The sequence below is a fragment of the Schistocerca cancellata genome, chromosome 3 (assembly GCF_023864275.1).
Source record: "Schistocerca cancellata isolate TAMUIC-IGC-003103 chromosome 3, iqSchCanc2.1, whole genome shotgun sequence".
Taxonomy (NCBI): Eukaryota; Metazoa; Arthropoda; class Insecta; order Orthoptera; family Acrididae; genus Schistocerca; species Schistocerca cancellata.
Genome location: NC_064628.1, coordinates 599,326,984 through 599,340,394, shown reverse-complemented (window position 1 = coordinate 599,340,394; position 13,411 = coordinate 599,326,984). Strand labels below are relative to the sequence as shown.

The window sequence follows — 13,411 nt, the reverse complement described above, 5'->3', positions numbered from 1 at the left end:
GATTGTTGTGGAACTGATTAGTGCCATATTCCATGTCGTACGGCAACATGTCTACAAGACATCATTTCAGCGATTGCGAATGAGCAGTTGCACGTCTCAGAGCCGGTCAACGTGCTGCAACGGTAAACACAGCAATGTGTGTGCAAAAGTGTCATCTCGCCATTAAGAAAGTCGGCTGAAGGTGGAAATCATATGCGAAAGCATAGACTGACCATCACACCGCAAGAGGATCGACGAGTAGCCCTACTGGCGAAAACGAACAGCCATCTCACTCCTAGGCAGATCGCTGCAGTCCTTGCAGCCACCACCAATACACGTGTCACTGACAGAACCATTTCGCGGCAATTGAATCAGGCTGATTTGTATGCTCGAAAGCTTTACTTCTTTACACGTAAAGTTCCGTAGGGCCAAATCGATGATGATGATGATGATGATGATGATGGTGATGATGGTGATGATGGTGTTTGGACTGTGGGGCGCTCAACTGCACGGTTAACAGCGTCCATACAAATTCCCAACCTTTGCTCAGTCCAGTCTGGCTACTTTCATGAATGATGATGAAATAATAAGGATAACACAAACACCCAGTCATCTCGAGGACCAAATTGAGGAGCAAATCTCCAAGGTCATGGAACGTGTCAGTACATGACATTACAACATAAAAGTAATAACAGATAAAAATAAAATGTTTATGAACCCAATAAAAAGGTCAAGCCATAAGTCGACAGAATAGGAGGAGCGACCCATGAGGGCCGCGCGGGATTAGCCGAGCGCTCTGAGGCGCTGCAGTCATGGACTGTGTGGCTGGTCCCGGCGGAGGTTCGAGTCCTCCCTCGGGCATGGGTGGGCGTGTTTGTCCTTAGGATAATTTCGGTTTAGTAGTGTGTAAGCTTAGGGACTGGTGACCTTAGCCGTTAAGTCCCATAAGATTTCACACATTTGATCATTTGACCCATGAGGAAACTCTTCAGTTTCGATTTGAAAGTGCGTGTATTACTGCGAAGATTTTTGAATTCTTGTGGTAGCTTATTGAAACTGGGTGCAGCAGTATACTGCACACCTTTCTGCACAAGAGTTAAGGAAGTCCAATCCAAATGCACGCTTGATTTCTGCCGAGTATTAACTGAGTGAAAGCTGCTAATTCTTGGGAATAAGCTAACATTGTTAACAAGAAATGACATTAAGGAATATACATATTGAGAGGCCAGTGGCAAAATATCCAGACTCGTAAACAGGGGTCGACAAGAGGTTCGTGAACTTGCACCACTTTTGCCCGAACCGCCCGTTTCTGAGTCAAAAATATCCTTTTAGAATGGGAAGAGTTACCCCAAAATACAATACCATACGACATCCCATTTTAAACTTGCCATCGTCGACAAAGAGTTGGTGGGTGTTGGGAGTATGTTAGTTGGGGTCAGATACAGTGGTCCAGAGTCATCTACTCCGACAAATCACGTTTCAGTGTGGCAAGTGATTCTGGCCATCAGTTACTGTGGAGAGAGAGAGGAACATGTTACACACTACAGAATTTCATGAACGTCGTCGGTATGGCCTAGGCGATATGGTGGGTGGAGGTACTACGCAGAGTGGTCCAACACCGCTGCATATCTTTGCGCAAGGTACCGTTACAGCACAGCGAGGTTGCAGGGAGATTTTTCTGGATCACGTCTGTTTGTTTAAGGGTGTGGTAGGTCCCAACTTTCTGTTTATGGACGACAGTCCCAGCCGACACAGAACCGCTGAGGCATCTAACACACTGGAAAGTGAAGGTATTGAACGTACGCAATGGCCTACGTGCTCCACTGACCTAAAGTCTGTGGAGTATGCGCGAGATGCTCTTGGCAAATGTGTTTCTCAACAAACACCCCTTTCCCGTACCACGCAGGAGTTGAAAACAACCCTGAGATAGGAAAATGGTTCAAATGGCTCTGAGCACTATGGGACTGAACATCTGAGGTCATCAGTCCCCTAGAACATAAAACTACTTAAACCTAACTAACCTAAGGACATCACACACATCCATGCCCGAGGCAGGATTCGAACCTGCGACCGTAGCGGTCGCGCTATTCCAGATTGAAGCGCCTATAACGGCTCGGCCACCGCGGCCGGCCCTGGGATAGGAGTCGGACAATATTCACTATAGTTTGGTAGGCAGCATGAATAAATGGTGCAAAATGTGCGTTAGAGCCCGAGAAGGGCTGAGAATCTGACCTACGTCCAACATGAAAGCTGATTATGTTTGCTATACTCATTTCCCGCGTGGTGAAATTCGTACCGTCTTTCGTTGTAAATCTAGCACTCCACTGTGTTTCATGTCGTCCATCATTGACTGTGATTATTCCTGTCCAAGAAACTCTCCTCTTCTTAACAGTTGTCAAGCAGTGTAGTACAGACCGGTGGTAGGAATGGTTCGACTGTCTTAGGAAACACAAATTCTAACAAAGAAGAAACTGCGAAAGATAGTATAAATGTAGTGAAATATATTAGGGTAAAAACTAACAAAGAATTATGATAACGTGGACAGAATTTATATTTGGTATGATGAATGCCTCCTTGTTCTAAATTTGAAAAAAAAATGAACATCAGTACAGATGAGCAGGAAAAACAGTTCTGCAATATTCACATGAAATATTAGTGGTGTGATGCTTGACATAGTCTTGTGGATTAAATATCTAGGCATAACTTTGTACAGCGACATGAAGAAGAAATTAGTGTTTGCCGTCCCGTCGACAACGAGGTCATCAGAGATGGAACACAAGCTCGGATTAGGGAAGGACGAATAAGGAAATCCGCCGTGGCCTTTCAAAGGAACCATCCCGGCATTTTCATTAAGCGATTTAGGGAAACCACGGAAAACACAAATCTGGATGGTCGGATGGAGGTTTGAACCGTCGTCCTTCCGAATGCGAGTCCAGTGTGCTAACCACCGCGTCACGTCGCCCGGTTAAAGCGACATGAAGTAGAACGAGCACATAATGTCGGTTACAGGGGAGGCGAAAGGTCGACTTCTTTTACTGGAAGAATTTAGGAAGGTGCAACTCATCTGTAACAGAGATCCACGCACAAATAACTTGTATACCTCATTCTAGTACTGCTCGAGGATTTAAGGAAGACATCGAAACAATTCAGAGGTGTGCTGCTAAATTTGTCACCGGTAGGTTTGATCAACAAGCGAATATTACTGGAAAGCTGCGTGGACTCAAATGGAAATCCATGGAGAGAAGTTCTTCTCGTGAAACCCTACTGAGAAAGTTTAGGGAGCCAACAATTGCGACAGCCTGTAGAACGGTCCTGCTGCCACCAAAATACATCTCGCGTAACGACCACGAAGACAGGATAAGGGAAATCAGAGCTCGTACCAAACCGTACGCACGATCGTTTTTCCCTCGTTACATTTGCGAGTGGAATGGGAACGGGAATAATAACAATAATAATGGCGTGTGACGAGGGCCACCCGTCGGGTAGACCGCTCGCCTGGTGCACGTCTTTCGATTTGACGCCACTTCGGCGACTTGCGCGTCGACGGGGACGGAATGATGATTAGGACAACACAACACCCAGTCCCTGAGCGGAGAAAATCTCCGACCCAGCCGGGAATGAACAGCAATGATACAAGATACCCTCCGCCATGCACCGTATGAAAGTTAGCGCAATATACAGGGTGGTCAGAAAAAGGCTCTGATGCCTGTAAGGGTGTTGCAGGGTAGGCTGCGCTGAGAAATAATTGTTAACAAAAAAATTCGATAGGTTGCGCCGTTTCCGAATTACAATAATTAGCATTGAAGTTAGCTAAACACAGGCAACGGCCTTGCTGCAGTGGATACACCGGTTCCCGTACGATCACCGAAGTTAAGCGCTGTCGGGCGTGGCCGGCACTTGGATGGGTGACCATCCAGCCGTCATGTGCTGTTGCCATTTTTCGGGGTGCACTCAGCCTCGTGATGCCAATTGAGGAGCTACTCGACCGAATAGTAGCGACTCCGGTCAAAGAAAACCATCATAACGACTGGGAGAGCGGTGTGCTGACCACACGCCCCTCCTATCCGCACCCTCATCTGAGGATGACACGGCGGTCGGATGGTCCCGACGGGCCACTTGTGGCCTGAAGACGGAGTGCTTGCTAGCTAAGCACACCGTTTCACACGCAAAATCAAGCGCCCCGCCAGATACAAATCATGTCATTTGTTCTCACAGCGTAGAGACTCCTCAGCCTTTGGCTCAGGTTCAATCCTTTCTACAGTTCCATGTCCATTTTCGTATCGCTCTCTTGTTCGATTTTAGGAAACAAAACGAAGGACATATTTGCCGTCATCGTCTCTGACGGGCCGCTTGAATTTCTTCGCGTAACGACGTGACTCTTGAATTTCTTCGCGTAACGACGTGACTGGATAATTTCAATGCTTATGAATTTAGAAACGGCGCAACGTATCGAATTTTTTTCTTAGCAATTATTTCTCAGAATACCTACCCTGCGTTACAAGCTTTCAGGCTGTGTCTGGTCACCATGTATACGCTGACGTAGACAGACAACAGTTCTATTAGATGCCATAGCTATAAGACATACCAGTACATGACTTTAGCTTTAGTCTTCCGGGAACTACTACTCGTTAAAGAACAATCGCACACTGTTGGTTTCTCAGACCATAACACTCAGCAGGCAACATGTGACAGATTTCGCTTGTTTGGAGGTAATGGGGACGAAATCAATAAATCTGCGGTGATATGAAATGATATCACTGAAGTAATGCTCAAAAATATCGAATTTCAATGTAATGAATTTGTCATTCACTCCGTACGCAGTCATCTCGATCAACAGAATCCCGAAGGCGTGGCAAGATAGCCTGATGGTTAAGCAGACTACTCGCGAAAATTAGGAGACCCAGGTTCGCCTTTCAGTCTGGCATTGCTCACGAAACATTCCAGCTCACACGAAATCGGCTACTTTTACCTGCTGAACACCGAATTCCGCAACTTTTCGAAAGCTGCCCTGACCGGCAGTACCCGAACTCCGCAACTAGAGGCACCCTTAAGATCGTCTCCTGATCACTCTCCGTAACGCATCAATATGCGATACTGAAGGAGTGCAGCAATGGTAAGCTAAGTGGTACTGTGAAGTTTTCATTGTAAAATTGATAAAAAGGGATGTAAGAGTACGTGTGCAACAGACAAATGATTACCATTTCAGAAAAACTGAATGATTTATTCAAGAGAATGAGCTTCACAAATTGAGCAAGTCACTAAAGCGTGACCTTCCTTATGCAAGTAGTTATTCGTTTTGGCACTGATTGATAGAGTTGTTGAATGTCGTGAGGAATATCGTGTCAAATTCTGTCCAATTAGCGAGCTAGATCGTCAAAATCCCGAGATGCTCATAATGCTCCAAACGTTCTCAATTGGGGAGAGATCCGGCGACCTTGTAGGCCAAGGAAGGGTTCGGAAAGCACGAAGACGCAGTACAAACTCTCGTCCTGTGTGGGCGGGCATTAATTTGCCCAGGATGGCTTTAAATGCAACAAAGTGGGGAACAGAACATCGTCGACATAGCGTTGTGCTGTAAGGTTGCTGCAGATGACAGCCAAAGGGGTCCTGCTATGTAAAGAAGGGCACCCCATACCATTACTCCTGGTTGTCGCGCCGTATGACAAGCGACAGTCAAGTTGATATTCCACCACTGTCCGGGGCGTCTCCAGACACTTCTTCCGCCTTCAGTGACGAGTTCCGCTTTGAATTGAGCCCCAATGACCAGCGAAGAGGAATTTGGAGGGGCCCCGGACAATGGTGGCATACCAACCTCACTGCCACCCGCCATACAGCCCCCCCCAACTGTGAGTGATGATCCGGGGTGCCAATTCTCTTCATAGCAGGACACCTTTGGTTGTAGTCCGCGGCACCCTTATAGCACAGCAGTACGTCGACGCTATTCTACAGCCCGTTTTGTTGTCCTTAATGGGAAACCATCCTGGGCTTACATTTCAGCAAGATAATAATGCCTGCCCGCATACGGCGAGAGTGTCTACTGTTTGTTTTCGTGCTCGTCAAACACTTCCTTAGCCTGCAAGGTCGCCGGATCTCTTCTCAGTTGAGAATATTTTTGGCATTGTGGCAGGACCGTCCAACCAGCTAGGGGTTTTGACGATCTCACGTACCAACTGGACACAATTTGTTAGGACATTCAACAACCCTATCAATCAACGCCAAGCCGAATAACAGTTTACATAAGGGCCAGAGGTGGACCAACGCGTCACTGGCTTGCTCAATCTGTCAATCTCTTTCTCTTGAACAAATGATCCAATTTTTCTAAAATTGTAATCATTCGTGTGTCTGTAATTGTTCATCACATCACAGAATTCTGCACCAGTCGGATAATTCCTTCGGGTACATGGTCTCTTCTTTTGTCTTTGAGTGTTTAAAGGAAAGAAATTATACAACAACTAGCTTCAGTGCAAGTACCTTTTTCAGCCCGCCCGGCTAGCCAAGCGGTCTAACGCACGGTTTTCCGGAGTGGGAAGGTGCGCCTGATCGCCGGCACGAATCCGCCCGGCGGACTTGTGTCGAGGCCGAGTGAACCAGCCAGTCTGTGGATGGTTTTTAGGCGGTTTTCCACCTGCCTCGACGAATGGGGACTGGTTCCCCTTATTCCGCCTCAGCTACACTATGTAGGAGATTGCTGCACAAACAAGTTCTCCACGTATGCGTACATCACCATTACTCTACCACGCAAACATAGGGGCTACACTCGTCTGCTGTGAGACGTTCCCAGGGGTGGGGGGGGGGGGGGGGGGGGGTGAGGTCCACCGGGGGCCGAACCGCACAATAACCCTGAAATAGTGGTTTGGTGTGGGGCGGCGGAGGAGTGAAATGGACTGCAGTAGTCGTCGAGGGGTTCTGGACCACTGCGGCGGCAGCGGGGGCAGAGCCTCTCCGTCGTTTCTAGGTCCCTGTTAACACACATACATACATACCTTTATTCAGAGGATGATTTAAAAATAACGATAATATCTACGCCTCGTACGAAACACAATTCAGAACAAGCATCTGTCGATTCCACCGACGGGACTTTGCATAATTTTGTTTTGAATGTTCACTACTTGGCTATTTTGGTTTTCTTGCCGGTTTTTGATACAGAACCAAAGCCAATATCATTTAGCTCGTTCTGTTTGTACTATTCTCAAGTTACTCACAATAATGTAAATTGCAGAGTAATCCCATTCAAACAAAGAGTGACAACGCAGATGAACTCTCCTCGCACGCATTTGTCATTTTTCAAAACGCAGGGGACGCCAGGGGTGTAACTACGTTGAGCAACCGTAGTATTGCCCCGGGGTCACAAGGTTGGGTGGCCCCTGGCGCCAGAAAAAAAGAAACGAAAAAAAGTAAAATTAAAATTAAAACAAAAAATGAAAAAGTCAGTTGACCTGATCATTTATGTGAACTGTTTCCCTACATTAAAATATCTACATTGGTTTTGGAAAGCATTCTAACATAAAGAAGTTATTCATTAATCATTAATTCAACATTAGCTAACAGTCGACGATGTCTTCAGTGCATCTCTGTATACGCAAACGAGAGCGGATGAAACACGTGGTGTTATACGTCACGAAAATGTTATATGTAATTGAATTTGAAATGGTTAAATTTTCGATACTTTCAATAAGATAATCTTCGTACACAGTATTAAGACATAAGATTGGTAGAGTTAACGATTAATACATGTTATGCCAGATAAGGGGGTACACAACTGCGCAAGACATCATGTACAAATGGTACTCACAGTTACAAACTACTTATCGCCAAAATGAGACACAACATTCATCAGTAGTGACTTTAGCGTCAAGCCTATTGCGCAGAGTATAATTTGATCGCCAAAAATGGCAGCGAGAAGAATCAACATATTAACAGTTCGAATTCGAATTCCTATTCACTACTAGTGGGAGAAGCCAAGAAAATGTGGCTGCACTGCACTGTGATTGAGGGTACCAATTGCATTGCACGAAGACGAAAGCTGGTCCACCTCATTTAATCATACGTAAGCCGAAACAAAAATTTCGGATATAGAGTATGAACCCATTCCACCAGTCTACTTTGACACATGACGTCACATTTCGAGAAAAGAGCATAGTTTCCACGGAACAATAGCAGATAACATTTAATAACAACGCGATTATATTCTTCAAGATGGCGACCACAAGATGCACCATTACGGTCAAAAACATAAAAAACATGCAGAATATTTCAGTCAGCTAATAAAGTGAAATTAACGAGACAGCCGCGAGTATGGAGAGGTTTTGGGCGGGAACAAACTAACAAAAAATTAATAAAGCTAAGAACACTCAAAACCAACAAAAAATTAAAATATCACGCATGCGAATTCCTCTAGAATAAACCGAACGAAAAAATACAAAAAACACAAAACTGGAATAGAATAATTCGATTCACCTATATAGGTCAAACGAAGATAGCGATATCAGACAACCCCCACCAAAATAAGTTAATCGAAAAATGACACAAACGAATTTCTTCAGGATAGACCGAAAAAAATGAAAAATCGCACAATTAGAATTGAATTTTTCGCTTGATGTATACAGCTCAAATGAAAATAGTCACAACAAATACACACCCACGAAACAACGACATAATCGAAAAATAACACAGAGCGACTGCATAATAAATGCAAGAAAAATGTTGAAAACATACACTCACAAGTGGAATCGCAGTGTACGCTGGACCTATATAGCTCAAACGAAGACAACAATCGCAAATCACCCGCCCCCCCTTCCACGAACACACACACACACACACACACACACACACAAACACACACACACACACGCACGCACGCACGCACACACGGAAAGCAACCACATTACGGAAAAATGAAGCACGCGAATTCCTCCATAATAACAACAAAAAATGCAAGAAACCCAGAATTGGAATTGAATATTTCGTTTGACTTGTGAAGATCAAACGAAGGCATCGATACCATACACACCATCACAAAACAACGAAATAATCGAAAAATAGCACGCAAAAATCCCTCCAGAATAAAGAGAAAGAAAATATAACAGAATACACAAGTGGGATTGCAGCGTACGCTAAATCTATTACAGCTCAGACACCCACCCAAAAATCTACCACGTAATCGAGAAATGACATAGACTAATTCCTCTAAAATAAACCTAAAATAAAGACAAAAAATCCAAAAGCACACAACTGCAATTGACTATTTCGCCTGACCTATATGACTAAAAACAGGGATACCACACACACTCTCACACAACGACGGCTTATCGCAAGATAACACACATAAATTCCGCCAGAAAAAGGAAGAAAATATAAAAAAAGCTAGAGTCGCACTACAAAAGAAAATTAATAGGTCAGAAACCAAATACAAATAAAGAACCAATGAATAACAAAGACTCGATTCCATTCAACTGAACCTTTACTAAAAAAACAACATCACAAACACAACCATCCACCACAGGAGTGGGCCAAAGGCAATAACAAAGCGACCCCTATTAAAAACAGTCTATTTCATATATGCAGTGCCTCCGCGACATCACATACCCAAAAAAAAGTCAAATATTTGTAAAAACCAAAATTATAAGAACAAACTATTCGTTTCACTCACCACCGTTTCAGCTATGCACTTAAGATTCCTGCCTGATCTCACCCTAAACAAACTTGCCAATTTATAAAATAAAAATTAACTGTAAAAAACAACTTGATAATTATAATCACTAATCGTTTCATTCGGAACAGTTTAACCTGTGCCTAATGTTACCCCCGAACACTGTGCCAAATACAGAACGAAACATTCAAATATTTGTGCGAAGAAAAAATAAAAATTTAATCGTTACTCGTTTCTCTATCAACAGTTTAAGCTTTGCCCTTCAAGTTCCACTCAAACTGCACTGTCATACATCACGACATATTTGGAATACTCAGAATTGTTTGCAAATGTCATAAATTGCATTAGTAACTAAGACAACCACGGGGAACATTTAATAACACGCCGTAACGTAAACTCATAACGTCACATAATGCGTCATGGTTCAAAGCCGACGGCTGGAATCGGATCGTACACTTGATCTAAAAATTTAAATGGTATTTCTTTCTTTTTATAAGACACCTATGATTTAAAAGGTATATAAGTTTCCTGACAAAAATACAGCTTAGTGTCTGAAATTTGTCTACAATCGACAGAAATATTATAAAAATATATTAATACGTTTCAAATGCTCATGGTAACTGTGTGTTTCAAGATATCACGGTGACACACTCGACTTGTCGAACAATGTCTATACGAGCGATTACAGTCATCTCCTCGGCCTACCAACACAAATTGCCTCAGACAAACTTTGATAAACAGTGTGGATGGCTGATTTGCAAAATCAGATTACACTGACTACAACTGCTGCGTCGAAGGTCTCCAAAGTCTATAAGTATAAATGCTAGCGAGAATTTGTTATGCGTTCGCAGAAAGATGCAATCAGCTTACTGCTTGTGTTTCGGGTGTCACGGATTGGCGGAACTCAGATGTTTGTTAATGGCTTACCTTCTGACTGATACCGTTGTTGTACACTGCCACTGCATTTCACTCACTGGTTTCTTAAGATTTTGCTGACTCCAGAAAGATCTATTCATGTTGCTCACCGACAGTCTCATCTCAAACTGATGCTAAGCAACGGTGCGGGGCGCTACAGAGATCTCTGCATTGTTGAGAACTGCGTCATGTCGCGATGTGTGTTGAGGATATGCCGAAAATAATTACAACACAATTTAGGAAATTATCCAACGATAATAGCAAAAGTGTAACGAGGATGAGGCGACTGGGGCAATGCCCAATTTATTCCGTGAGTACTTACCCTTTAACGAAGAGTACACCAAATCCAACGCAGTGGGCCGGCAGGAAAGAAACGATCTGCATGTACACTTAAAGAGATACGCAATGACGTTCTTTACGTTCTGGCAAAACATATAGTTAGAATAAGAAATGTAATGAACAAAAGTAGCAATACGTTTAAAAAAAAAGCCTACTCTCTTTCAGTTATACCGAATCCGAGAAGAATAAAATAATTAACACTGCACCTCAGGCCTTGCAGTCTGAAAGTACGTACGTTACAGCTGCATATAACTTTTCAGAATTGTGCTAATTTGAAAGTATTTAGGCGTTTGAGTCCGGAACCGCACTGCTGCTACGGCCGCAGGCTCGAATCCTGCCTCGGGCATGGATGTATGTGATGTCCTTAGGTTAGTTAGGTTTAAGTAGTTCTAAGTTCTAGGGGACTGATGACCTCAGATGTTAAGTCCCATAGTGCTCAGAGCCATTTGAACCATTAAAAAGTATTTACTTGCAGCTGCATATGACGGCTGAGGAAAGGCGCTAATTTGAAAGTATGTACTTACAGCTGCATGTGACTGCTTAGGAAAAGCGCTATCAGAAAAAAATATGGAAAATTAGGGTTTAACGTTCCGTTGACGATGAGGTCATTAGCGTCAGAGTACAAATTCGGATAAGGGAAGCATACGATAGGAAATCGGCCGTATCTTTCTTGAAGAAAGCATCCTGACATTTGCCTCAAGCGATCTGGGATGGAAGCACAGAAAACCTCAGTGTCGATGGGCGGACGGGTATTTGAATCGCCCTCCCTCCAAACGTGGGTCCAGTGTTTTTCATATCGCTAGGTTGTTTGCCGGGCGCGGTGGTCTAGCGGTTCTAGGCGCTCAGTCCGGAACCGCGCGACTGCTACGGTCGCAGGTTCGAATCCTGCCTCGGGCATGGATGTGTGTGATGTCCTTAGGTTAGTTAGGTTTAAGTAGTTCTAAGTTCTGGGGGACTGATGACCACAGATGTTTAGTCCCATAGTGCTCAGAGCCATTTGAACCATTTGATAGGTTGTTCTCAGAAACAACTATCACCAAAGGACCATGCGACAAACTACTGACGAAACTTTCAAAACGTCTGGAAAGATGGACTGAGTGTAAACGCATAACTAAGTACGAGTAATCAAAGCAGTACAGAGGCACTTTGATGAGGTGCTGAAAGAACTCGTAACTGGACTTATATCTTTTTTATCCAATAATCGACAGCATTTATTCGCAAATAAATACCTGGTTCTAAGCATCGTGTTCTCTGAAGTTGCTTAAAGCTTTTTAAATAAAACAAACTGTATTAACATTCTACATGTTTATTGTTGATCCCTACATATTTATTCTTCAACATGGTATTCGTGTGGAACATATTTTTCCCAAAGAAAGACCAGTTTCTTGACGCTGTCACTGTAGACGGAGCCAGAAATCTCATATCCATTTGCACCGCTTCGTCACTATCAAAGTGAAGTTCTCCAATGTGTTCTTTAAGTTTTGGAAACAGATGAAAATAGGAGAGTGTCAGGTCCGGACTGTATGGATTGTTTCCTTCATTACCAGTACGAACAACCCAACGTCTCACGTTACTGACGCCGATACAGTTATCACTGTACACAACTGTCGTTCTTCCATGGATTTCAATTAGAGGCTCGTTTTCTGCGGCTAGGAACACGATTGCAGCACACTGTTCCTCACGAACCGACATGGTTACTTCACACACTGCCATGTTACACGCTACAATTCTGAGTCCTCTTGCGGCAGAGTTTTCCAACATGCGTCAGAGAAATGAGAAAGTCGAGCGATTAAATGCCTGACATACAGAGTCATTTTTCCCACCGTGCACAAACTCTAAGGGTTGATCGAGGAGAAAATACTAACAATAAAAGTCTTACGTCCGGAAATGCATGATTTCCGTGCTAGAGACCATTTATACAATCATACATTGTTACCGAGACTGAGGTCTAATACGCGCTGTACCATGCAGCCATAGTTACAGTATATGTTGAAAATAGTTTCCCTGTGTCATGACTCATACCTGCACGCGCCATCTTGCACGTTCACATCGGCCAGGCTGCATCCGAACAGTGTCAAAGGCATCATGAATACACTGCTCTACTGTCTCCACATCTGGAATAAGTTCAGAATACAGAATACTTTTGAGATGGCCCCATAACCAGAAATCGCACAGGTTGAGGTCCGGTGAACGAGCAGGCCACGCAACTGGACCCACACGTCCAGTCCACCAACCAGGGAAGACATGATTGAGATGCGCCTGGACGTTAACGGCGGAGTGGGCTAGAACATCATCATAACCCTTCGAATCATCAATGGCATTTCTGCCAGCGGGGGAGGCAAAGTCACACGCAAGAAACGCCGATAGTTCCGACCTGTTGGGCGACATGGAAGGAAGACTGGTCCCAAAATACGATCGCTAATTATCGCGACCCACATATTCCGGCTGCACCGATGCTGATGATTCGCCATCACCCTGCCACGGGGGTTCTGTATACTATACCACAGATGACTGTTATGAAAGTTGAAG

The 13,411-nt window shown here is 44.0% G+C and overlaps 1 protein-coding gene and 1 pseudogene across 1 annotated transcript in view; one reads left to right on the top strand and one right to left on the bottom strand.

Moving 5' to 3' along the window:
* Nucleotides 1-13,411, bottom strand: part of LOC126175491 (F-box/LRR-repeat protein 2) — a 708,226-nt gene that overhangs the window by 463,010 nt on the left and 231,805 nt on the right. The gene's annotated exons all lie outside the window — the stretch shown is intronic.
* On the top strand, nucleotides 3,799-3,915 carry LOC126177754 (5S ribosomal RNA; annotated as a pseudogene).